At 44.5% G+C, this 13,117-nt stretch overlaps 1 protein-coding gene across 3 annotated transcripts in view; it reads right to left on the reverse strand.

Annotated features, from left to right (window-relative positions):
* Nucleotides 1-9,900, reverse strand: part of LOC141164864 (uncharacterized) — a 217,883-nt gene extending 207,983 nt beyond the window's left edge. For 2 of the 3 annotated variants that reach the window (XM_073650508.1, XM_073650507.1), the window contains exon 1: nucleotides 9,814-9,900. The gene's annotated coding sequence lies outside the window, so the exon portion shown is untranslated. The remainder of the gene's footprint in view (nucleotides 1-9,813) is intronic. The other variant, XM_073650511.1, reaches the window with a different exon arrangement.
* Between the last annotated feature and the right edge of the window lie 3,217 nt (nucleotides 9,901-13,117).

A 13,117-nucleotide genomic window follows, 5' to 3' on the forward strand; every position in this document is an offset into this window, starting at 1 on the left:
CAAATGTGTCTTCGAAAAATCCTTCTTATCATTTCTCAGCTTAGCTACATTGATTACAGCCAGTGTCTCGAAATGGATCCTGATAAGGTTTTTGCTGTTCTTTCCTGGCCTCGTCCTCAAGGCTTGGGTGCCATCCAGCGGTTTATGAGTTTCTCCAAATTTTACAGGCAATTTATTCCACATTTCTCGTCTCTCATGGCACCCATGTCCTCTTTAACCAAGAATGGGGCTAATGCCAGGTTCTGGTCTGAGCCGGCCGTGTCGTCTTTCCAGCACTTGAAAGAGGCCTTCTTGACAGCTCTGGTGCTGCGTCACCCTGATCTCTTGGAAGTGGATGCCTCCTCAATCGGTGCTGGAGCAGTCCTTCTGCAAAGGACCTCCTCGGGGAAGTCAGCCACTTGTGTTTTTTTCTCTAAGCTGTTTTCACCTGCAGAGCAAAACTACACTATTGGGGATCGTGAACCACTGGCTATTGATGGCACTTGAAGAATGGTGACATCTACTGGAAGGCGCCAGCGCTCCGGTAATAATATACATAGACAATAAGAATTTAACCTTTCTGAAGTCCACCCAATGGTTAATTCCTCCTCAGGCCAGGTGGTCACTTTTCTTCGTTCGTTTCGACTTTGAGTTGCACTTCCTTCCAGTGAAGAGGAATGTTAAACCGGATGCCTTGTCTCATTCCTTTGATGTGACTGGTTCCGAGGAGCAATCACAGCACATCATTAACCCAGCGAGGATTGTTAAAGCAGCTCCTGTACTTTCAAAAGAAATTCTGCTAGGTAAGACCTTTGTTCCTACTGCTAGGAGGAGCAGAAACTTGTCCTGAGGACACGAATCCAAGCTGGCTGGTCATGTGGGCATACGTAAGTCTGCTGAATGATTGCTTGCCACTTCTGGTGGCCCTCACTAGCCAAGGATGTCCGGGACTTTGTAACCACCTGTTCACTGTGCACCAGAAACAAGTCTCCCAGGAACATTCCTGCTGGTCTTCTTCAGCCTCTGCCGGTTGCTTCCATCCCCTGGCAACACATAGCTATGGATTCCATCACGGACCTGCCCCTCTCTGAGGATTACAACACCATCTGGGTTGTGGTGAATCATTTTTCCAAGATGGCTCACTTCATCAGACTGATCTGTCTGTCCTCCGCTCCCAAGCTTGCCACACAGTTCTTTTAAGCATGTGTTTCATCTCCATGGTCTTCCTCTCCACATTGTCTCTGATCATGGGGTATAGTTCACGTCAAAATTTTGGAGAGCTCTCTTTAAGCTGCTGAATATCCATCTGGATTTCTCCTCCATGCATCATCCTCAGAGCAATGGGCAAGTGGTACGGGTCAATCAGGTTCTTGAACTACATGCTCCATTTTATCTCTACCTGTCAGGATGATTGGGTGCAACTGCTTCCCTGGGCAGAATTTTCCATCAACAATCACGTCCGGAGTATTTCGGAATATCTCCACTTTTCATTGTATACTCCCAGCATCCTCAAGTTCCCTCTCCTATGATTGCTTCTGCCAGAGTACCAGCAGCTGATTCATCATATGGCAAGTTCTTCCAGATCTGGAAGCAGATTTGGGCGTTCCTCTTTAAGGCAGAGTCCCCGATGAAGTGAAATCTCAGGCAAACAAGAAGAGGAGTTCTCCGTCTACTTACCAACCTGGATATAAAGTCTGGTTATCTTCCCGAAATATTCACCTGAAGGTGCCTTTCGGCAAGTTTGCCCCTCGATACTCCATGAGAGCTATTTTCATGAATGTGACATATTGAAGCGCAGATTAAAACATAGAGGTTATTAAAATACACATATTTGCAGAGCCCATAATTTAGCCTTTCACAAAACACAAACATCTCTACTGGAGAATAATACGGTTTGTAAGAGAAATAAACAACAAGTTACTTTCTCCACAGCTTATAGTACAGACTATCAGACTATTACAGATTTAATTCGGAAATATGTTTGTATATTACATCAGGACAAAGCACTTCAGAGCATCCTTAAGGAAGGCATTAATTTTGTTGCTAAAAAATCCCCCAATATTGGAAATTTATTATCTCCAAGTTTTTTGTCCACCAAAAGCCCAAGGTCCGACACATGGCTTCATATTAATGGATCCTATAAAGGTGGAGGCACCAAGTGTAACATTTGCAAATTTATGTTTAAGACCCAGACATTTACTGACAGTGCAGGCAAAATCTATAATATCAAGCATTTTATTAATTGTTCTAGTACATATGTCATTTATCAAGCATTGTGCACATCTTGCAAAATTTTTTATGTGGGTTGCACTAGCCGCATGCTCAAAAGACGCATCGCTGAGAATGTTGCTGGAGTGACTCCGAATCCTAATGCAGGGAGTCCTCCATGTCAGGTCTCAGAAAACATTTTGCTGATTTTCACTGTGGTTCTCTTTCCTCACTTAAGGTTATTGGTATACATAAGGTGCAAAGACAAATGCATGGAGGAGATAGAGGCAAGCTTCTCCTAGCCAGAGAAGCCTCCTGGATTCTTAAACTTAACTCTCGCATTCCCAATGGTCTCAATTTTTGGAATGATCTAATGTACATTTTTTGATACTTTTTTCTAATGGTGTACATAATTTGCTAGCAAACCATGCAGGTATACATATGTCTTTTAACTACAGCAATGTAACCTATGATTAAGAACCCCTGTTTGGTTCGAAACGCATAAGGTCTGCCTTACATATGGCGCTTTTTTTAATGGAACTAATAAAATGGACGTTTTAACTTTACATTTCTTGTGATGGATACGGAGAAGGTGCTGGAGTTTTTCTAATCTACTTCTTACTGCTTCTCATCCCTGGATTTGCTACCAAGGATTTCTGTGCACCAGTGGACCCTTATGGCATGTGTATGGTAGGCTGAAATTTTCCTTTTTTTTTTCTTTATACACCCTCTATACCATGGGCCATTCAAAATCCTCAGACAAGTTAATCTGGTGACCTACAGTCTTCAACTCTCAGTGAATTCACGGATTCCGACTTCTCTGGTGAAGCCAGTGGTCCTGAATCGCTTTTCTAAAGCCCGTACTCTTGCCTCTATTTCTGTTCATGAGGGACCGTCAGATGTGTTTGAGTTAAAGGACATTCTGGATTTTAGGAAGGTTCAGGGGAGGTCCTTCTATTTGGTTGATTGGAAAGGCTTTGGTCCTGAGGAGAGATCTTAGGAGCCTACTGAGAACATCTGCATCCCTACAGTTCTTGAGAGGTTTCTCCGTCGGTCTGGCCAAAAAAGAAGGGGGCGTAAAAGGGGGGGTACTGTCATGCCAGCAATGTAAGCTTGTAAGCACCTTCCTATTCACTGTGTAATGTTGAAGGTGAATTATTTTTACATCCCTAACAGATAAGGAAATAGCTTACATACATACATCTCATGATTGCATTACTTTGATGCAATAGGAAATGCCAGGGTTTGACCTTGTCATAGATGAGCTCAAGACTAATGCAGATTTTGAGTTTTTGTAGATGAATCCAGATACCAAGATGCTGGTTGATTCTACACTGGATATGCTGTGGTTCTACATCATCGGGTAATAAAAGCAAAACCACTCCCTTCTCACCCGTCTACACAATAGGCTAAGTTGAAGGCACTCACTGAGATATGTACAGCGAAAAAGGGTAAGACAGTCAACACGTATGCTGACAGTAGATATGATTTTGGAATTATAGCCCAATATGGAAAGCTAGATCTTTCCTAATGTGAAATGGGAAACCTATAAAAAAAATCAGAGAGCATATGAGCTCTAACGGAGGCTATCCTGCTGCTGACCAAGCTTGGCATAGTGAAGACAAAAGCTCACACCCGAGCTGTCACCGATGAAGCCCGAAGAAATACTCGAAGACGCGGCAGCTATGGAAGTGGAAAGGAGGAAAGAGACTGTTCAAGTCCATGACCTCAGTGGCACCTGCCACTCCTGATATTCTTAAATTGCTACATAAGCAGGCAGCCCAACAGGAAAAAAGGAGTGGGACATGCAGGTGACTGAAGATGGCATGTGGAAGATGACTGAAGATGGTATGTGGATAAAGGGCAGCAAGCTCTGTTTGCCACGAGCGCTGTACTCTGATGGCTCAGGTGACCCATGGACTAACACATTTGACAAAACAGCTTTGTGTGCTTTGTAGACAAGGTATGGGTGGCACCAGGGTTCAATACCCAGGCAATGAGGTAAACCCAATCTCATATAACCTGTATCCGACACAACGTAGGAAAACCTGTAAAGACCACACAGAAACACTCCACCTGTTTCAGAAATTGCAGATTGACTATATACAACTACCACGAGTAGGGGTATATGAGTTTGTGCTTGTTTGTGTTGATATCTTTTCAGGTTGGACTGAGGTAGCTCTATACGTAGGGAACCTTTGAGAAAAAAGAACATGAATCACAAAAAATCAACCTTTCAGACAACTGATAAAATAGGTATGGTTTTTGGAATGCAATGACTAAAAAACAACATTGAATGCTTCATCCTAAAGGTCAAAAATAGGGCAGCGCTCATAAGGTTAAATGACTTTGCAAATAACAAAAACAGTCACTAGCAAAGAATTCAGTATCAATTATTAGTAGCCTTTAAAGGTTCTCTTAGTTTACACTTACTCCTCTTCAAACCACTACTATATTCTACAGTCAAACAGCTTTACTTTCCTCTACTCTCTGCAAGCCACTTCTCACAATTTAAGGATATGGACACCTGGGACAATTCCTTTTTTTTTTTTACTTTAAAGGGGTTTTAAAATGAATCCTCTGTTATTCCCTGCTGTAATATCTGTATTGTCTTTTGCTTCCTCCCCTGTCCAGGAGATGTGGTATGATCAGACCGTGTTCTGTACATGATCAGACAAAGCCATTGATTAAAATGAACTTTTGCTCGTGGGAAAAGCCTTTTAATGCAAGTATTTTAGTTCCTCTCAATTGATTTACGACCACAAAGTTCAGTTTAACTTTTATATGGTCATAAATCATCTGAGAGGAGCTCAGAAGAAGGAAAACAAGAGTTATAAAAGTTATGGAAAGAGGAGTTCATTTCATTCTTATTCTGCAGCCGGCAATAATGCAATACAGAGATTATTAGAGCAAAATCGTGCAAGATTCTTAATGTAATCCAGTTAATACATTTTTTTTAGCTAAAAATACATGCATTTAAGTAAAAATAAAAATGACCCCAGAGTAGTTTGTATACTTTAACCCCTTTCCAACATTCGACATATCGCTACGTCATATTTTGCAGCGAGTTCCCACAAATTGATGTACAAGTAAGTCCTGATGATGATGATGTGCCTGCACAATCGCCGCCAGGAGCTCGGCTTAACTAACAGCCAAGCTCCTGCTCTAACAGCCAATAGCGATCGCAATATTTAAAAGGCTAGAAGAGGGAGGGAGCCCTATCATTATTCCGGACGCGATCTCAGTGAGCTGATGGCTGTCATGACATTAGGAGGCCCGATAATGACCTCCTGATCAGCCGGCTACTGTGGCCGATTGGGCTCTGCTATAAGCAAAGTCTAAAAGGTGTTTTGTCTATGTGAAACTAAAGGCTCTAATGCATTGCATCTAGAGAATGAAAGCTGAAAAACGTATAGCTTTCATATTATGGTTTTAGCAAAAGCTAAAAAGTCTATATAAATCTGGTATCGCTATAATTGCACCTATCGAAAGAATAAAGTCACCTAATCACTTATACTGCACGAGGAGCGGCATAAGAAATAAATAAAACCAATTCTTCACCTGCTATTGATTTGTTTATTCTGCCGACCAAAGATCACAGTAAGGCTCTGCACGCATTTATCCTGCTCTCTACGCTGAGCGCTTACACCGGGGTTTCCATGTAAATCTCTGAAATACGTGATTCAGATGGTACCTCCGTCGGAAGATTCCCTATAATGAGGTGTAGCACCCTGAGGATTCGGCTGCTACAGGGGTATTACACCTCAACCCAGAGGTGTGGTATTCCACTCCCGGGTAAGGATGGAGTGTGGAACTGAGCTCAGTAGGCTGCATGCACTACATACATCCCATTTCCGGGGGACAGACCGATGGTACTCCCACTAGGTATATGTGCAGGTACGACAGTGTCTGTCCCTGGCTGGAGTGGGAGGGGGGTGGAACATCCCAGTAGTGTAGGGGCAGATAGGGGGAGCAGTCTGGGTAATGCTAGGAGCTCATTGGGTGCTGGTCACCTGAGCTCACACATAGAGGGAGTATATAAGGTGGGAACCATCTTAGATCAGGGTCAGTCAGTCTGTCAGTCTTTGGTAGAGTGAGTCAGAGGAAGAGAGCAGAGGAGGAGAGCAGCTCCAAGGCCCAGAGAGAGAGAGGAGAAAGAAGGACCCAGAGGGGGAGAAGAGAGAACTCCAAGAACCCAAGATTAGATCAGAGGGTGAAGAGTTGGCACAAGGGTACCGGATCCCAAGCTGGTGGAGGGCCCTAATCCTTAGCCAGAGACCGGAGGTCGTGGGCAGGATCTGCCACGACCACCCACTAAATCCACCCGGAAGGCAAACCAAGAATAGGGTCAGGGAACCCAGAGACAAGGGTTTACCAACAAGAGGCCCGAGGGAGCCGGACTTAGGTGGATCCCTGGTGGGGAAGGCCAGAGAGAAGGACAAGTCAGAAAGGGAGCTCAGGACCACGCTCCAGAATCACCTGGGGGTTGGCCGAGTCCAGGACCTGGTGGACGCAGCACGGCTCGGGTGGTCACTCAAGGCCGGAGTGACCAGCATAACAGCAGTAAGTAAAGACCCTGAACTGCACAGCCCGACTCTGAGTCTCATTACCATCCTCACTGCACCTCCACAACCACCATCCTCTACACCTGACCCCCTGAGGCTATACCCCTCCCGTTGGGGGTTATACTACCTGAGCTGCACACACATCACCAGCCTCAGCGGACCCTGCTGCAGCGGCGGCCGTATTGACCGCAATTCAACGGGTGGCGTAGTCGACATAAAAGAACATCTAGTAACATCTATAAGGACTGCCACACACTGAGCTTGACACCCTGGGCACGGACCGGGTCACCGCCACTCGGAGACTACAACCCCCCCCATCTGATCCGGCTCCGGGTAATCCCCCAAACAACACGGGCCCAGGGGGCGCGTCAGAGGCAGATGGAGGCACTGTGGACGCCATCTGACCTGTGATCCCACAGTGTCCGTCTTTATAGTGGTACACAAAAACTCAGTTGACCACAGTTTTGTGCACTTCTGAAAAGAAGAACACTGCTGAACAGAGGCCAGACGGAGTCCTGCCTCATTATAGTGAATGGATCCCTCTGGGGTACCGTCTGAACCACGTATTTCAGAGATTTAGACAGAAACCCCGGTGTAAGCGCTCAGCATGGAGCACAGGATAAACGTGATCCGAACCATAAAAGTGATCCAAAATCTTCTGTACCCCAGAATGCTACTAATAAAAGCTTCAACTCAGTCTTCAAATAACAAGTCCATCACTCAAGTCCATCATCTGATAATGGAAATATATGGGGAAATAAAGTTAGGTCCATATGTATTTGGACAGAGACAACATTTTTCTAATTTTGGTTCTAGACATTACCACAATGAATTTTAAACAAAACAATTCAGATGCAGCTGAAGTTCAGACTTGGAGCCTTGGAGTCAATTGTCCAATTACTTTTGGTCCCTTTAAAAACAGGGTGGCACATGTTAAGGAGCTGAAACTACTAAACCCTTCATCCAATTTTAATATGGATACCCTCAAATGAAAGCGAAAAGTCTGAACTTCAACTGCATCTGAATTGTTTTGTTTAAAATTCATTGTGGTAATGTCTAGAACCAAAATTAGAAAAATTTTGTCTCTGTCCAAATATATATGGACCTAACTGTATAACTACTGGTAACTCAAAGGCTCTGGAAAAGTACCATGCTCCCAAATCCAAATGCTCCCTTTTGAGCTCCAGTGCTAAACCGCAGATAGCATCCACATGTTTGGCATTACTGTAGTGAGGAGAGCCTACTTAATTTATGGGATGCATGTCTCCTGAAGAACAAGCTGGGCACCCTAACCCTAATGTATGGGGCATTAAATGTACTGGGTACTACAGTGGCATGTTTGCAATTTTTACTCTGCTTCAATCCACTGTGTATTTGTTTCTGTAAATCATCACCCATAGAGTCAAAAACATTACACCTATAAACAAATTCCCAGAGGGGTGAAGTTTCCAAAAATGGAGTCATTTGAGGGGTATACTGCTGTTCTGGCAGTTAGAGTTCAGCAAATGGACTCTGCAAACTATTCTAGGAAAATCTGCGCTTCAGAAGTCGAATAGCGCCTCCGTCCCTCCTGAGTCTCGCCGTGTGGCCGAACAGTCCTATACAGCCACATATGGGGTATTGACATGATCGGGAGAAATTGTGTGACAACCTATGAGACCATCTTTGCTTTTCTTCCTTTGTCAAAATGTAAAATCTGGGGTTAAAACAACATTTTCCCTTCTGAATTTTGCACTGGCCTTGAATATGGGAGATCAATTTACTCAGGAGAAATTGCATAACAAATAATGTGGTTCATTTTCTTCTATTGTTGATTTTGAATATTAAAAATTTGGAGCTAAAATTACATTTAATTGAATATATGTAATTATTTTTTCTTCTCTGCCCAATGGTATAACATTCTGTGTCACACCTGCGGTGCCAATATGATCACTGCACCCCTAGATGCATTTATTGAGAGGTGTAATTTGCAAAATGGGGTCACTTATGGGGGTATTTCTGCTGTTCTGGCATCTGAGGGTCTCTGCCAATGTGACTTGGCACCCTTAAACCAGTCCAGCAAAATCTGAACTCCAATATGGTGCTCCTTCCCTTCTGAGCTTTGCATTGTGCCTGAAAAGTAGTTTCTGACCACATATGGGGTATCTGTGCACTCAGGGGAAATTGAGTAACAAATTTTGTGGTCCATTTTCTCCTATTCACCATTTTGAAAATGAATAACTTGGGGTTAAAGCAACATTTTAGTTGAAAAAGCGTAATTTTTCATTTTCACAGCCCAATGTTATACAATTCTGTGAATCATCTGTGGTTTAAAATGCTCGTTACACTTTCTTTTCTTTCTTCCAGTTTGCATTAATTAATGTGAAGGACCGGAAAGGTTAACAGACTCTTTGAATGTTGTTTTGGATGATGTTATTTATTACCTAGTTTGTGTGGTATGACTCGGTTATAAGGGCATGAAAATTAAAAGTTTGAAAACTGCAATATTTTTAAATTTTTTGTAAAAAAAAATTAAATTTTTATAAAAAAAATGCAAACAATATCAACCTAAACTTACTAGCATCATAAAGTAAAATGTGTCACGAAAAAACAGTCTCAGAATCACTGGGATAAAATGTCAGTGGTTAGAATAAAAAATTTGGAAGGTGAAAGGAAGGTGAAAACAGGCTTTGACGGGAAGGAGTTATGCTGATGATACACGACATGTCCTGCTCTGATACAATATAATGCGTATGTCGTGAATTAGTGAACAGAAACAATGATGCTGTCCCAGATACATCTTACAGAAGCTGATTGATCCAAGTGACCCAGTTTGGGGTTCTAGACATTTTTACCGCAAAAGTGAAATAATATTTTAACCGAAGAGACATAAGCCCCAACTCACTGCACTAAAGTGAACAGAGACCAATGGGGACCCCCGATCCTTCTATCCACAAGAGATTAGACTTATTTCCCACTCCCCATAATAATAAGCCCAAGCTGCCTGTTTATGGGAAGGTTTAGAGATATAAGGATGACGGCTCTTATGTGTGTGGCCGCCTAACACCGGGACTCCTCTTACCTGTTGACGTTCGGCAGGTGTCTGATACGAGTCTCTGTACAGAGAGGAATGTCAGCTTTAAATGTAGCCGTCCCTCCCACAGTGACTACAACACAGTTACATAGTTACATACTTATGTAGTTACAGAGGTTCAACCTTTCTCCATCAATTGTACATTTTGTCACTAAATTATCTATAACGCACAATGTTCTGTACTGAGGAAATCATCCAGCCCTTGTATAAAGCTGTTATAGTGTCGGCCCCTGTATAAAGCTGTTATAGTGTCGGCCCCTGTATAAAGCTGTTATAGTGTCGGCCCCTGTATAAAGCTGTTATAGTGTCGGCCCCTGTATAAAGCTGTTATAGTGTCGGCCCCTGTATAAAGCTGTTATAGTGTCGGCCATCACTACCTCTTGTTGTCGGCATTCCACAGTTTGACTGCTCTGACTGTAAAGAACCCTTTCCTGTTTAGCTGCCGGAATCACCATCTTCCACCTATAATGAGTCCCATGGTCCTTAATATGGTCTTTGGAAGGAACAAGTCCTGTGCTTCCTCTGTACTGACCACATATATATTTATACATGTAAATGAGATCCCCTCTGAGGCGTCTTTTTTCTAAGCTAAACAAGAACAACTTTACCAACCTCTCATTATATGACAGGCCTCCATCCCGTGTAATATACGAGAGGCCTCCATCCTGTGTAATGTAGGAGAGGCCTCCATCCCGTGTAATGTAGGAGAGGCCTCCATCCCGTGTAATGTAGGAGAGGCCTCCATCCTGTGTAATGTAGAAGAGGCCTCCATCCCGTGTAATGTTGGAGAGGCCTACATCCCGTGTAATATAGGAGAGGCCTCCATCCTGTGTAATGTAGGAGAGGCCTCCATCCTGTGTAATGTAGAAGAGGCCTCCATCCCGTGTAATGTTGGAGAGGCCTACATCCCGTGTAATGTAGGTGGGGCCTCCATCCCGTGTAAGACAGAAGAGTTCTCCATCCCGTGTAATACAGGAGAGGTCTTCGTCCCGCGTAATATAGGAGAGGTCACATCCCGTCTAATATAGGAAAGGTCTCCATCCCGTGTAATATAGGAGAGGCCTCCATCCCATGTAATATAGGAGAGGCCTCCATCCCATGTAATGTAGGAGAGGTCACATCCCGTGTAATATAGGAGAGGTCACATCCCGTGTAATATAGGAGAGGCCTCCATCCCATTTAATATAGGAGAGGCCTCCATCCCATGTAATGTAGGAGAGGTCACATCCCGTGTAATATAGGAGAGGCCTCCATCCCGTGTAATATAGGAGAGGCCTCTGTGACATGCAGAAGTAGTGCTGCTGTTTTAAAAGCATTCAGCAACTATTAGCAGTAATACAAGCACATGAGACAGGAAGTGTTGTGCTCCAGAAGCATCCAGTAACTAGAGGGGTTAACACAGTCACAGGAGAAGGGGAGTGTTTTAGCAGAGCCCCATGGAGATTGTGGGGAAGTTGTTTACTGTCTGGCTGGAGCCGAAGAGAAAGGTAGTGTGTGTGTTCTGTATCTCACAGAAGTGACTCTGGAAGTGAAAAGGATTCTAGTCAGGAGTGAAGTTAAGCACAGGTCAGGTAGAGTTCCTGAACTAGCAGTGCAGAGTATTGTCAAGCAGAAAGATAAGGACTGTAAGAAATGGTGTCACAAGGATCATCTCTCTCAGCAAACCCTCCCCCCATCCTCCATCTCACTGTGCTGTAAGTAATGCTGTGTTCATTAATGTGCCTTTGCATTAGAACTGTGCTGTCCTGTACTACTGGGAAGACTGTGAACTGCTGTGCTGCTAAGGAAACTGTACTGTTTGTCACTGGAGCCTGTTGCTCATAAGACCTAACTTGCACTGGCTGTGCGGCTTCTTATTAAATGCTACTGTTCTATCGTTTATGAGGACTCTTGTCAAGTGTGTCTGGTCAGCAAGTGAAACAACCTACGTGTCTGTGCCTGAGGGTCAATACCCCTGTGTGCCTGAGAGAAGCTGCAGCACATGGTCTATGGTTGCCGTGAGTAACGGTTCCCCCAGGATTACAAAGAATTCATGTAACCTGTCTCGCCCCTATCTGAACCTAGCGGTGTGCGTATAACACCTCCATCCCATGTAAGATAGGAGAGGCCTCCGTCCCGTGTAATATACGAGAGGCCTCCGTCCCGTGTAATATAGGAGAGGCCTCCATCCCGTGTAATATACGAGAGGCCTCCGTCCCGTGTAATATAGGAGAAGCCTCCGTCCCGTGTAATATAGGAGAGGCCTCCTTCCCATGTAATATAGGAGAGGCCTCCGTCCCATGTAATATAGGAGAAGCCTCCATCCTGTGTAATATACGAGAGGCCTCCGTCCCGTGTAATATAGGAGAGGCCTCCGTCCCATGTAATATAGGAGAGGCCACCATCCTGTGTAATATACGAGAGGCCTCCGTCCCGTGTAATATAGGAGAGGCCTCCGTCCCATGTAATATAGGAGAGGCCACCATCCCGTGTAATATAGGAGAGACCTCCATCCCGTGTAATATAGGAGAGGCCTCCATCCCGTGTAATATAGGAGAGACCTCCATCCCGTGTAATATAGGAGAGGCCTCCATCCCTTGTAATAATCTAGTTGCTGTCTATCCTTTTTAAAATTTGGAGCAAAAAAATGGATCCCATATTCTAGATGTATAAGAGAGATTTATACATTTAATGTATATGCAGCAATAGGATTACTCCATCCTGCATTACTCTACATTTATCCACATTATACTCTATTTGCCGAGTGTTTCCCATTCAGTCTCTTATCCAGATCATTCTGGAATATCGTAATGTCACGGTCAGATTCTAATATCCTACATAGTTTGGTGTCATCAGCATAAACTGCCACTTTACCCTCAATCCCATCCCCAAGGTCATTAATAAAGAGGTTAAAAGAATTGGCCCTAGCACAGATCCCTGCGGTCCCCGCGGCTCCCAGTACAGATCTCTGCGGTCCCCACTGCTCCCGATACAGACCCCTGCGGTCCCCACTGCTCCCAGTACAGATCCCTGCGGTCCCCACTGCTCCCGGTACAGATCTCTGCGGTCCCCACTGTTCCCGATACAGACCCCTGCGGTCCCCACTGCTCCCGGTACAGATCCCTGAGGTCCTCACTGCTCCCATTACAGATCCCTGCGGTCCCCACTGCTCCCAGTACAGATCCCTGCGGTCCCCACTGCTCCCAGTACAGATCCCTGCGGTCCCCACTGCTCCCGGTACAGATCCCTGCAGCCCCCACTGCTCCCGGTACAGAACCCTGTGGTCCCCACTGCTCCCAGTACAGATCCCTGC

Source organism: Phyllobates terribilis, unplaced genomic scaffold (genome assembly GCF_046119375.1).
Source record: "Phyllobates terribilis strain yellow unplaced genomic scaffold, ASM4611937v1 Scaffold_10__3_contigs__length_209671492, whole genome shotgun sequence".
In the NCBI taxonomy this organism is placed as follows: domain Eukaryota; kingdom Metazoa; phylum Chordata; class Amphibia; order Anura; family Dendrobatidae; genus Phyllobates; species Phyllobates terribilis.